Source organism: Saccostrea cucullata, unplaced genomic scaffold (genome assembly GCF_032062105.1).
Source record: "Saccostrea cucullata isolate Sc308-1 unplaced genomic scaffold, CSIRO_AGI_Scuc_v1 ctg266, whole genome shotgun sequence".
NCBI lineage: Eukaryota > Metazoa > Mollusca > Bivalvia > Ostreida > Ostreidae > Saccostrea > Saccostrea cuccullata.
This window is the reverse complement of record NW_026935351.1, coordinates 571,918-587,032: the sequence shown is the minus strand read 5'-3', so window position 1 is coordinate 587,032 and position 15,115 is coordinate 571,918. Positions and strand designations below refer to the sequence as shown.

Sequence of the window (15,115 nt, the reverse complement as noted above, 5' to 3'; positions counted from 1 at the left end):
AATCCATTTTCTATTTGGAAATAAGGAATTAAACGATTAATTAAATAAATTAAAATCATACAATTCTGTAAATAAAAAAATATTGTTTTTGCTATCTGAATTTCATATTCACTTCTCTCCTCTTGCGATACCATGACCATATCAAATTGTAGAGAATGCATTTTTTTACTACACCGTACAGGCATATAATAATATTCAGAATCTGCATGATTATCTTAAACTGTCGTTTTCAAAAATGTCTTCTTCTACTCTTCTTGATAATGTCCATGTCTTAACTTTGAACTTTATGATGATAGTAAAGCACATCTGTCACTACAAGAGACCTGGTCTTGTGATCAGCCATTAAAAACCGAAAAGGGAAAATAAGAACCAGTATAGGCTCAGCTTACAAGCACTAAAACAAAATTCTATCCATTTTCAATGAATTTTAATCGAAATCTTGATTTTAATTTTGTCTAAGGATATAAACACGGTGGATGGATCAATTTAAGGCTAATAAAATCCCTCAGGTGCTGGTACAGATGTTCTAGCACGGGGAACTAGTTTTACAGCTTCGTGTTTTATGCCAAGTTTGTAATTTTGGGTCCCTCCATTGAATATCAGGTGTAAATCTAACCTAAATTCGAACCTCTGTGTATAATCATAGTGAATGGGAATTTCCGTCTTCGTTGAAAATAAAACGAGGTCCTATGAAATTTTAGACGGAAAGAAACATGTTTAATTATCTTTTAGAATATTATAGTCATAGGAATCACCATTGATGACGGAGACTATATTGTTATCGTCAGGGTTCTGTACATCGTCAGCATTCAGTTTGTTGTATGGATATATTGACTGCATTTTTGAATCAGCAGTAGTGTGCATCAGTGCCATGTTTTAAATTCAGTGAGAAAAAAGTGTATCTTATTACTGGCCATGGGCGTCGGAAGCAAATTGAAGGGGGGGCGAAACCAACAAAAAAAGGTATATCACAATTTCAAATCCCTACATAATGTCTATTTTTATAAAAAAAAAAAAGTTGGGGGGGGGGGGGGGGGGGGGGGGGGGGGGGGGGGGGGGGGGGGGAGCCCCCCGGTTCCTATGCCTATGATGAACTTGTTTCGTATACGTTGGTGTACGAAACAAGTACCCGTGCGTCTACTTTAATTACACTGTCGATGACTGTTATCTTCCACAGAAACTTATGGACATGATTGAACGACGCCAACTGACGCAAGACACCTTTTTAAAAAAATATTTTATTTGACAAAAAGTGGTTTATACTTGTATCTATAGTTTTCTTCATTTTTTTTAAGCTTCTACCACTTCATCAACATATTTCATCGTACTTATGACTTTAAACACGTGCACTTTCTTATCCTAAGCAATAAAGATAGGGAATGATTTAAACCCTACATGTAGATCCGGGAATGTTTGGGAGGATCACTTTTCTTTATGTTATATATGAAATTCCAAAAAAGGACAGTCAGACACTACATACTACAACTTCAAACTGTTTACTGTCGTTGCCAACTGCTTCCTGTCACTATCAATTGGTCATTGTTCACTGCCACTGTTCACTGTCAACTGTTTATTGTCACTGTTCATTGTCAACTGTTTCTGTCACTACTCACTGTCAACTGTTTATCGTCACTGCCAATTGCCTTCTTTCACTATCAACTGCTTACTGTCAATATCGACAGTTTACTGTCACTGTCAACTGTTTGTCATCACTGTCAACTCTTAACTGGCACTATTTAATGTCACTGTCGACTGTTTAATGTCACTGTCGACTGTTACCTGTCACTGTTGACTGCTTACTGTCACTGTCAACTGCTTACTGTCACTGTCGACTGTTTAATGTCACTCTCGACTGTTTGCTGTCATAGTAAACCGTTTACTGTCACTGTCGACTGTTACCTGTCACTGTTGACGGCTTACTGTCACTGTCGACTGCTAACTGTCACTGTCGACTGTTACCTGTCACTGTCAACTGCTTAATGTCACTGTCGACTGTTTACTGTCACAGTAAACTGTTTACTGTCACTGTCAACTGTTACCTGTCACTGTTGACTGCTGTCACTGTTAACTGTTCATTGTCAACTGTTTTCTGTCACTACTCACTGTCAATGCCAACTGCTGACTATCACTATCAACTGTTTACTGTCACTGTTGACTGTTTACTGTCACGGTTGACTGCATATTGTCACTGTCAACTGTTTAATGTCACTGCCGACTGTTCACTGTACCTGTACGCATCTGTCAACTGCTTACTGTTACTGTCAACTGCTTACTGTCACTATGAACTATTTACTTTCACTGCCAACTCCTTCTGTCATTGTCAACTGGTTTTGTAAACTGTTTACTGTGATTGTAAACTGATTACTGTCATTGCCATCTACTTATACTGTTATTATTTATCAACTACTTATTGCTTATTACATTGCCACGTACCAACTGCCAACTATTCAAAAGTTCCAACTATACCTAGTAATCAACACCAATGCCAAACAATAATGCCTCCTTTGTTATTCTTAACGAGCATGCTTGAATGCACAATATTGAACAACAATTTTTTTTGACAAAAAAAAAAAACTCAAAAAAATCACACAGTACCATACACATAAGAAAATAAAACTGAACTAAACGATAATTCATGGGCAATAGAGTTAGACACGTAATGCACAAGAATTTTCCCTCAATTACCGGTACACGATATTGCGAGAGCTGTGTGTATCCTGCCTAAGGGGAGAAGGGGGAAGGGTGAAGGCTCATTTCTTGTTTTCTTTTCTTTTCCCTTAGCCAACATGGAAAACAAAGAAAGATAACTCTTAGTGTGTTTTGTGCAGATGTTCCTTGAAGCTTTTATTTGTGATAGTAAAAAATGAGTCTTTGTACTAAATGTTATTTAAAAAATCCAAAGTTTGAGACCCGTTGACGGCCTTTTTAGAGTAGGGATGAAGATTCATTTATATGTATAAATGTGATATTTATTTTGATTTTTTCCCCTGATTTGTCTTCAGGCGCTTGACGTTTTTAACCTTTATCTTCATAAATATAAAATTCCTATACTATAATAATAACGTATTATTATAGTATAGGGAATGTTTTGTTTATGAAGAGAAAGGTTAAAAACATCAAGCGCCTGTGGCTGACTCCACATTCAAACATTATGTGCGAGGTACGAGCCATTTCATCATAGGCAGACTTCAATGACATAGGCAAATGGTCAACGTAATGATTTTCATATTAAAATATTTTCTATTTGAAAATGCATTTAAAAACATACGCTACTACATTTGTACAGGGATACTTAATTTATTTTTCAAATAAAAAATGTGGACAAAACTATTATAAAAATACATCCCCTTTGATTTTTGCACAGGCCTTTGGATCTCTTACAACATTTGTATAAAAATAATACATGTATTTTTTTTAACACCCCAAAATTTTTGTAAGCGATCTAAAGGCCTGTGGTTCTTTGCACCAAGAACCTATGCTCTTTTTATATAATGATTAAAAATATTCAACTGAGTATAATTTTTTTTTAATCATGTGGAAGTAATACCTGGTCCTATTGAGGAGGGGGAGGGGGACAAAAAAATAACCTGGTCCAATGGAGGGGGAACAAACATTGATTTGAAAATCTTTGACGAACAGAAAAAGGCAAATTTACAATCACAAAAATCCTATCTTGCGAGAGAGAGAGAGAGAGAGAAAGAGAGAGAGAGAGAGAGAGTATTCAAACTTTTTCTATCTAAAAAAGATAAATATGACACTATTCCATTTTACTGTGACAAAAATTGGCTATAGGCTGGTTTTCCAAGAAAATTTCCACATTAAATTAAAAGTAACAGATAAATTGCAGACAATGGATATTGGGTTGGCAGATAAAGTTGATACACGAACTGTCTGGCGAGAAATGCAGTAGATTATATGAATCCTTCCTGGCAGCTCATTAAGGTAAATTACACTAGACACATATAAGCTATATAGGTAATTCACTTTTTGAACCCATCATGCAATTTACATGTACTATGGTACTCTGCTTTGAATTTTGTTTTCAGTTTGAACAATTCCTATATATAAAGCTATTGTTATGATACCCTTTACCAAAGAAAATATGCACTGTAATAATTTGAGGTGCGCAGCATCAAAATATTGATGACAGCAAGGAAATCACTTCAAATCAGTAGATGCAGATAAGTAATGAGAGATAATCACTAAATAAATTACAAACAAATTAAAAAACGTGTTGGTTCATCGTATATTGTTACATATATATAAGTTATATTTATAATATATTATCATATAATTAACAGTCATGTATTAGGTGTAATTAAAAGAAAGATAACTCTTACTTCCTTTACAAGTTTTTCCCCATTCTCTATCCAGAGTTGTCGTTCCCACAACGCTCCAATACACATATACAAGATTCTTGGAAAAATTGTAAATTAATAAAAATTGTGTATTAATAATCGTTTTCAATTATATTTCTTATCGGAAAGCATTTATTTTAATTTGTTACACCTAAAAGGATTTTTAAATTAAGATTTTAATTTTTACTCCGCAAAATAGTTCCATTAAAACTTTGAAAATAAGTCGTTTTGAGGGAATATATGGTTGTAATAAATGATGATTTATCATTTTTATCAATAATTACAAAAATTATTTACTATTATTACTTCAAATTTTCACCGTTTAAAATTTGTACAAGAATCTTGTTAACTGAAAATATAGCAACATATAAACTGATAAACTACAATAAATATCATCATTTTGTTCATTCGTTGAAAATTCTTTTCTGAATATATGTTTCTATCAAAGTGAAAATTACATTTGTTATTTATGGCTTACAGTTAAACTTGTCCAATCTACATGCACTGGGGGATAATTTTTGTGTCGGAATTAAATTCGTATGCTTTGAAAATATTATCTGATTATATGCATATCAAATATTATAAAATATTGTGTTATTATTATACTATGGGTTAAATAAATTATTTCTGATACAAGTGCCTGTGGTTCCAATATCCCCTCCCACTCAACCATCCAAAACCCGTGCACATGGTGCATGGGCACTGTAGTCATTGGAGTGTCGATATTTGCCATATATAGATAATTTCGAAAAATAAAAAAATATATATATTAAATTTAACTTTTGTAATTTTTTTTTAAAATGGTCAGTCTCTTACAAAAGCCGTTGAAAAACCAGAAAGCCTGTACAATGATCATTTAGATTCGAGATCGGTGTTCAGATAAAAAGAGCGCGAAAATCTGGACGATGGTTTTAACAATTCATCAAAAGAGCCTTTTCTTTGAATCTTTTGAGATCTTTTTCAAAAATATTTTTCAAAGATGGGGTAGGTGAGCCTCATAAGGTTCAAGTATATTTGAAAAATCATGGTGTTGGAGAGATTCCCATTGTCAATTTTAGAGGGAATCGTTTTAATGTAATGTTTTACAATGCTGCAGGTACTTTTTTTATGCACAAACTTATTTTACAATATTTTTATTCTTTGAAAACTTCTTACACTCTTATTCAGAATTTTATTATGTCATGTTTGCAGAACAAAACATTTTTAACTCTTTTAAGATCACTTGGCATTTTATGCAAAATTATAACAGAACCATATTTTTTAAAAACAAATGAAGTTGGAAACATTTTAGATATGGGCTCTGTATTTCAGAGATTTTTATATGTTTTGGATTTGTTTATTGAAAATCCAAAGTTGGCGTTGAATAATGAAGTTTCACTTTTTTATGGTCCATATTTTTATGATGAGGTTTTTGAATTTTTACTGAAGACTTCATTAAATGACGATCTAACATGTGTTTTTATGAAGCGTATTTGTACTGTTTTAAAAAACAAAGGTAGTAAACTTTTTAGTGAATTTTTAAGTGGCGGCAAGTATTTTAATATAACTACCACTGATTTACCAGAATGCGAGTCCTGTGATACAAATAACATTTGCATTGAAAGACTGATGGGCCAATTAGATTTCAAATTAAAAGCATCGTCCACATCATCTTTAAACACTATCGAAAGTTGCATTTTATATACAAATAATAAAACAGACGAATGGTTAAAAGACAAAGATTTAAGTAAGCAAGAAGAAATAATAAATAATGCTCGCACAGAGAACAGGCTGTTTATGCAAAAAGACAAGGATAAGCAAGAAGAACTTTTTATAAAACAAACCAAAATTCTAGAGGAGAAAGAAAAGGAAGTGCAAAGAAAGAAAGAGAACCAGTCAAAACAATTGGATAATGCAATTGAGGATATGAGAAGGGTAGGACTATGGGAGTGCGAGGAAAAGATAAGGGAGGCGTTAGAAAAGATGAGAACAAAGAAAGAAAAAATGGAGGCTTTAAAAAAACAAATTAATATTTACAAAAAAGTTTTCAAAATCGACAAGGAGCATAGAGAATTACTGCAATTCTCCTCAAAAGGAAAACAGTTTGACTTGAACAAGTTACAAGAAAATCTTTTACATTTAATAAATTTACGGAAAAATGCACAACAGTCCAATGTCAAAGCAAGTGATTTAGTAGGAAAAGAAATTGTACATACATGGACGGTCGAGAGTGGGGAAAAACAGAGATTGGGAGGGCCAAATAAAGAGTTTTGATAAAGGAGTTTACAAAGTAATTGAATATCAGATATAAGTATTTTATCTTTAATAATGATAATTTAACACTGTTTCACAGAATTGCATGGCACTTAACAAATTTTTAAACCATATCCTCTAATGCAATTTACAAGAGGCCAAATGACCTTAATGATCACCTGAGAATAATAAAACAGTACAATTCAACAATATAAAGGATTTATAAAAGTAAATTAGTAAAATACAGCTCATAGGCAAAGAAGAAGATTTTCAAAGAAATAATGCATTTTTATTATATGATGACTACCAAAAGCTTCACCCTTCCTCCAGAATCGCTGTCTATTTAGCACTTAATTTTGCTAAAGGGCTCTGTAATTATTACATTAGTGCCAAAAGTGTGACTGTTGTCCAACCATGAAGAAGAAGATTATTTAAAAATTGCATTAATTCCGATGGTTTTTCTTCCACCCCATAGGCCGCAGGGGGGCGGGGGGCCACAGATGCTATATGCCAAAAATGGTTGCCATTGGTTCAGCGGTTAAAGAGAAAATAATTAGTTATTAGAATTGTAAAAATGGATATTGAATTCTTTTCAAGTTGTTAAAAGTGACAAAATTTTGTCTTCTTTAAATTTACTATTTCACCATTTTATTCAACAATTTGAATATACATCAGTCATCTTTTTTCTTCTTCATATAATACATTCATCACTGTCTAATTATTAATGGTAGTATGTTTATTTTTGGTGCATGTTTTTAAATGTTTATGCATTGTTTATATTAATGTTTTTGGTGTAAAGTGTATTGCCTAAATGTTCATTTGAAATTTATGCAAGATATATTTAATTTATAATATTTATAACTGTATTAGCCATACTTCTAAATTTGATATTTATTTCATCACTTATTTATGGCTAATAAGAACATCTGTGCATTATATTTAACATTGTATAATTGTTTCAGAAACTAAGGAGCTGATAAGAACAGGATGATAATTCTCTAAACAAATATTTTAGGTTGTGTACTGGGATGATAAAGAAAGGAAGAATGGCTGTGAGTTTGAGTTAACAGAGAGAGAAATTAATATTGACATACAAGAAGGAAATCTCTTTATAAAAGGTAATTTTTATTGCATACGTATGCCATTTAAAAACTATTATTTACAGTATTTTTGCCTTTTAGCATAATTTGTTCTTCTTTTTGAATATTAAAAGATGATATTTATTTATTTATCTTCTATTAATTTTATTCTAGATACTGCCAAACTGGATCACTGTTACTCAACATTTTAGTGAATTTTTAACCTTCACAGACACAGACACTACCCATCCTTCATTATTGCTGGACCACTGCTACTCTTTGCAAAAATAGTAATTGATAATTCTTTGAAATTCATTATGTCTGAAAACAAGCTTCGAAAATTTATTTCTAAACCTACACAACCACCATCAGGTCAGAAAAGCTATGTTCCTGTTGTACTATCAGATAGTAAAGGCAACTGGCTGAAAAGGCATGTTATGAATAGTACAGAAAAAGAAATTCTGTGGTGGGCACGTAGTGGTGCAAAGATTGAAGACAGCACAGAGTGGCTTAAAAGTAACATAATGGAAAAAATTAGACGTTATGGAAACATCTGGTTGTATGTTTGGTTAGGCACATGTAACTTAACTTAAAAAAATAAGCAGTATATTACACTTACATCCGATAATGATGATGAAATTGATAACATTATTATGAACTGTAAAGAAATTAAAGGAATTCTTCAGAAATATCCTAGCTGTAAAGTTACTTTTTTAGAAACCCCTATATATTCTGTTAAAGAATGGAATAAGAGCAAAGGACACAAAAACCCCAGTATTTTTAAATTTGATGATGACAAATTAGAACAACAAATTTACACCTTAAATAATAGAATTAGAGAATTAAATAAAAGCAATGAAGTATATTCCCCCCAGTTTTCTTGTGATTTAAGTACTACTGATAAATATCGTTGTGGGAAAAGTAGAAAATTGAAAGTAAAGAGATACTATAATTTCAAACTCTATAAAGATGGCATTCACCCTGACACCTTATTATCAAAATGTTGGCTCAAAAAAATATCGGAACAAGCAAAAAGAGACTGCTGCATGGGTTTAATGAAACAGTAATTTTACATCTGAGTTCCCATTTCATTTTGTAATAAATAACTATTTACATGTATACCATTTGCCAAGTAGGTCATTAGTCCAGATCTGTACCTAACATTTCAAAGAAGTCATACTGAGATGTCTGAAATGAAATTGTTTGCTGAAAAATCTTAATTACTATTTTAAGACTTTAAATTAGATAATAATTTAATTATTTTTTTTTTACTTACTTCATGAAAGCTATGTTGAAGGATATGTTTTTGTTTATTTTCATTATTCTTAAAAAAAAAATCAAAATACATCTGATTTTGCATCATCGTCCTTTACACAGAGGTATTAGAAATTGTTTTTCCACTCTACCTTTAGTTATATAACTTACCACATACATGCTGGCATAAGTTTCAAATAATTCTTATTTTATAGAAAGAATAATGACATCATTGGGCATAGTGCACATTTATCCTAACAATAGCCATATTGAAAATTGAATCATTTTTTCTTTTCTTTTTTCCCCCCTTTTTCATTATTTTTTTTTTTTAAGATATTTTATCAAAAGTTGTAATTACTTTACATAAACTGATGGCTTTTTAAAATAATTTATTAATTTATGCATTAATATTTTTCTTAATTTAGGTCAGATTTATTGGAACACCCTGTGTTTGAAAGTGCCTAACCAAACATACACCCTTTCTTGAAGGAACCTGAAAACTTCAAAAATTAATATTTAATTTGAAATGCATTAAAATGAAGCTTGAAAATGATTTTTTTAATGCAACAGTTTTCATTTATTCATCTTTATAAGATTCAATGTTTTTGGAAGTCTTAGAAAAGGTCTTATACAAGTTGACATTTGTACCTTATAAAAGAAAAAAAATATTAATACAGTTTTAGGGAAATAAGATTTTCTTGAATCCAGCCTTAGATACCAATGCATATTAGTAGATATGAAATGAGAAGTACCTAGTGTGTTTGTTGTAAAGAACTTTGTTAACCTGAAGTTTGTCCTTGATGTGTGATGGAACAGTACCTAGTGTGTTTGTTACAATCGGGAAAAAAATTTGTTTATACATAAAGTTACTCAGTCATTACATTTTCCCTTTTTTTATAGAGAAGAAATATCAATATTTATTTAAAATTCCCATCTGCCAAGTAGGTCTAAAGTCTGGAGCTGTGCCGGCGGGGACTTAAGTCCCTGGTACCGCCACGGAAGCCGGATTGGTTCAGACTAGGTCCGAAAGGCAGATCCCATATTTATTTTTTTTTTTTATTTTATTGGAAAGACTTGTTTTGAGAATGATTGATAGGGACAAGCACCTACAGTTCACATCATTTTTAATTTGCTATAGATTTCAAAATTCAAATAATAAGTAAAAACGGTTTTCTCAGCACTTTTCCGTGAAACATATTAATTTTTATGCATTAAAATCAATAGATCCATGGTGTATATTGTTTTTGTCCTGTCTGTTTGTTTGTTTATCTGTTTGTTTGTCTGTTGTCAACTTAAATCTTAGCCATAACTTTGTTGCTGCCAGGCGCATGGTGTTTCACAAACACACCTTCTATTTTTACATTCTTTGACTGATCAGCCAGTTGCCTCATAAATATAATATATAATATTAAAATTATTTTTTATTCTCATTATGTTTTTTACACACAGAAAATGGTGGGTTTTCAGACTATTTCCTTCAAATTTGTAAAACTTATTAAAATTTTATGTAAATTTTTATATACCCATGCAATAATTTTGTATTTGAACTGCAGCTTATGTAAAGTTTAAGGCAGAATCAGTCAGCGCGGGTTTTTCCGCACTATACTGAATCTGAATGTCCACATCCACTTATTACCTGAAGACTTGCATAACATTGAACAACTTTCTCAAAATTTTTTTCTAAAATTTGAAACATTTTTAATTTTGCAAAACATTTTTATTTTGGACACCTTTTATAGTGAGGATTCAGTCAGCGTGGGTTTTTCCACACTATACTGAAATCTTTGCACTAGCTGTTATAAGATTTATTGTACCAGTTCTTCTCCTTTGATATTTAGTTAAGCTAGTTCTGCTCCCAATTGAATTAATTTTAAGTACTTTATAATTTTATCTGAAATATGTCATTATCAGCTGTTTCACCACAGGAATAAGTTTGCAATGTTCACCTCTGATAAGGGGATTTATACAAATTTTGTATTCAAATCCATGAAATCATCAATATACTAATTGACTTCATACTTGATCAAGACAAAATTTTTTTTGGGGGGGGGGGGGGGCAATTTTTCTGAATATATACTATTTATGAACTTATTAAAATTTATATGTATTTATATATATATATATATATATATTTTTTTTTAATCCGGCCTTTACATGGCAATTTATATTATATATTTGACCATCTTAGTGTAGATTAATTAAGTCAATTTGGGTTTTTCCAGAATAAACTTTTCAAAATATTTCCATAAACATATATTTTTTTGCTCAAGTTTCTACTTAATACTGTTACGGAGGTTTTTAAACACCCTATCCTTCTGTGACTTCATCTGCCATCTTGCTTTCCAATATTTGTGCAGGACAAGAGGTCAAGGTAGTCACACTCAGTCGTTTTATATTATAAATACATATCATATTTTTATTTCATTTTTTTAAAATTTTCTTCTGTTCACTGTCTTTGTCTTTTATTTTTAGTTCATTTACTTCATCTTTTATATTTATTTTATTGTCTTTGTTTTTTTTGTGTGTCAGTCTTCATTTTTGTTTTGTTTGTGTTTCATTTTGCACAGCATTTATGGTAAAAATGCACAATATAACACACAAAAAACATAGAAGACTGAAGTATATATACGTACATAGATGACTTAAAAAAGGGAACTTTTATAAGTCAATTCAGAATTTAAGAAAAAAATATCCATAATTGTCTAACAAGAGAAGCATATTACTCATTTATTAAAGTAAAGTCTTTGCTTTCATTATCAAAAATACGAGGAATTGTGGAAATAAGTCAAAAAATTTCAACGACTGAAAAGGTTGAATGTAAAATAATTCATTAGAATCGTAAAAATGGATATTATTGAATTCTTTCAAGTAGTAAAAAGTCACAATATTTCATTTTCTTTCAATTTACTATTTCAACAATTTGAACATACATCAGTCGATCTGTTTTCTTCTTCATATGATGCATTTATAACTGTCTATTGTAATTATTAATGGAAGTATGTTTATGTCTTGTGCATGTTTAAAAATGTTCATACATTGTTTATGTTAATGTTTTTGGTGTAAGGTGTATTGCCTAAATGTTCATTTGAAATATATGTAATATCTATTAAACTTAAAATATTTATAACTGTATCAGCCATACTTCTAAATTTTATATATATTTAATTACTTATTTATGGCTATAAATAAGAACATCTATGAATTATATTTTACATTGTATAATTGTTTAATAAACTAAGGAGCTGATAAAAACAGGTTTATAATCTCTAAACAAACGATATTTTAGGTTGTGTACTGGGATGATAAAGACTGGATGAATGACTGTGAGTTTCAGTTAAGAGAGAGAGATCAGAGCTGAAGATTATTTACTACATTTTGAGAAAAAGACTATAGAAGGTATGAAGTAAGAGTTATCTTTCATTATAAGAATTACTCCTTCAATAATGAGATTGAGTTACTGCCCTTTGGAGCCAACTTCCACTTGAGGTAGAGGTTATTAGAAGTAATTTCAATAACAATGGGAAGGACAACCAATGAAATTCTTTCTATTTATAACTAAGTTCTGCACTTTAGGACCTATTGATGATCATTATATTACCAATGTTTTCTATTTAATTTTTAGGTGGAATAGCTACGATGGGATGAGAGATTCTGCTGTTCAGTGGAGAGTGATCGGGTGTTTGAGTGATACATGTTTGGTATTATAGCATGTATAGGACCCTGTGGTACGGTATGTTAATGGCATAACAGAAATAAGTGATTTAAAAACCTGCAGCTACGTAGATGTATTTTTTTAAATTCAGACTCACTCACACTGAAAATAGCGTATGTTTTCATTCGATAGAAACACTGAGAAACGATGTTAGCAAGAGTAATGCATTTCCCGTTGGTCGTCATATGTACTGATGTATATTGGCATCATCGGATACTCACCGTCCCATCTCGTCATGTACTTAGTTACCATGTTCTGACAGAGACATATAAAACCAGTGGTTTTATATGTCTCTGCTCAAACTCAAAGAGTAAAATTCGCTCGTTGGACCACCAATATGGCAGCCAACGGGAAATAACTCTTCCTTTCTAAATTCTAGACCTGTTCAACAGAGCGAGGGCGCTCGAACATTTCTGTTGGAGGTTAAAGGAATTTTGTTGAGCACAGCTGTTGAACAGGCCTCAGATCTCCTATGTCGACCCAACTCAATCAGGCATTGTCAATATCAACTTGAGAATACCTGATAATTGCATTTGTGTTTTCATTTAACATGGGGGAATTTAAAGCAAAAGTTATTAAGTGAATAAGAATTTTATATTGATTGATTTATTGTGATATATTGCAATACAAAATTTAATATTGCGATATATCACAATACAATTTTTCAGTCGCTATACGGCACCCAACGCTACTACTAATAAATGAATACTCTTAAACCATAGATTTAAATGATATGTTTTACTTTTGAAACAATAAAATTTAACTCTATGATTAAAATGTATATACTCAAAGAAATTGTTTTTATCTTGACTTTTGATATTCGTAAACTAGTGATGTGTGTATTGTCCCTGTTGGTAAAAATTCTTTAAAAATTTTAGTACTTGAACAATGTTAAAGGCAGTCTTTGGTGCTAAAAATATCAAAGTTCACTAGTAAAATAGCTGTGAAATAGTTCTGAACAGAGGAAACTTTAGAGAACTAAGAAAAGACAGTTTTCAACATTGGGCTTAAGGTAGATTGTTCATATTCATATTTAAGACAGTCAATCATTCTTTCGACCTTGATGTCGTTTTTGTTTAAATGGATTCTACAACACAAACCAGACTTGAACTGAAGTCTGGAAAAATGGAAATGAAACTGAATGGAACAACTAGGTCAACTGTTTGTATAATTTTTGGGAACTATGACAGTCCTAGGCATGAAAGGGATAATGCATCAATCTATTTAATGAACTAGCATTTTAAGGTATCGGCAGAATTTTTTAACCCCCTTCAGATTGAAGATGGGAGGACATACTGCTTTGCTGCTGTCAGTATGTCTGTTGGTTCGCCAAGTTTCCGTTCATTTTTTATCACAGTGGTTGCATATACTGAAATGAAATTTGGTTTACAAGTTTTTACATAAGAATATCTGTTTCAAGTTTTGTTTTGGGTACAATCTAGCCATTTTCGACAAAGTTATGCCCCTTAGTCTTTGAAAAATTTCAATTATTTGCAGTTTCCGTTCATTTTCTTTACAGAATTAGAACATACTGACATGAAATTTGGTATACAGATTTATCATAAGAAAATCTATATCAAACTCTGTTTTTGGTACAAATGAGTCATATTTGACAGAATTATGCCCCTTAGACTTAGAAAAATTCAATTAAAAAAAGTACAGTTACATGCAATTTCTGTTCATTTTCTTCACAGAGGTTACACTTACTGAAATGAAATTTGGTATGCAGATTTTTCATCAGAAAATCTAGTTCAAGTTTTGTTTTGGTAACGATCAAGTCATATTTGACAGAGTTATGCTCCTTGGACTTAAAAAGAATTTCAGTTACTTGCCGTTTCCATTCATTTTCTTCGCAGAGGTTACACATACTGAAATAAAATTTGGTATGTAGATTTTTCATAAGAATATATAGGCCAAGTTTTGTTTTGGAAACGATCAAGCCATTTTTGACATTATGCTCCTTCGACTTAGAAAAATTTCAATTACTTCGATTACCATGATTACTTGCTGTTTCTGCTCATTTTCTTCACATTGAAGGTTACAAATACTGAAATGATAAATATATAGATGAATCATAAGGAAATCTAGGTTAAGTTCTGTTTTTGGTACAATTGAGCAATTTTTGACAGAGTTATGCCATTGGACTTATAAAAATTCCATTTACTTGGGGGAAGTTCAAGAGGAGGGGTGGTTGGGGGCGTAAATGTTTTACAAACATCTCTTGTTGATTGAGTAATGATGTCAAGGAAAGGAATTCAGTGATATAACAAATTCTTGTTCCTTGAATGGACCTTCGTGTAATTTACTACTTCAATGAGAATTTTGAGTTTGGGGTATACAAGTCATATACTGATACATCTACTTTTTGAAAGTTTCTGCATTGAACCAATTTCTTGAGTTAACTTACTGTATTGAGAGTTTGAGACTGCAGCAGATTTCAAGCTTATAGTAAAATCACATTTCAAAAATGGCCAATAATT

At 31.4% G+C, this 15,115-nt stretch overlaps 1 long non-coding RNA gene and 1 pseudogene across 1 annotated transcript; both read left to right on the top strand.

The window, feature by feature from the left end:
• The first annotated feature begins 5,346 nt into the window (after positions 1-5,346).
• Positions 5,347-8,201, top strand: LOC134242519 (uncharacterized; annotated as a pseudogene).
• A 3,017-nt stretch (positions 8,202-11,218) lies between these two features.
• Positions 11,219-12,563, top strand: LOC134242531 (uncharacterized). Its single transcript, XR_009986877.1, has 3 exons — positions 11,219-11,294; positions 12,210-12,319; positions 12,546-12,563. It is a non-coding gene; the product is annotated as an uncharacterized LOC134242531 (long non-coding RNA).
• Positions 12,564-15,115: the final 2,552 nt, after the last annotated feature.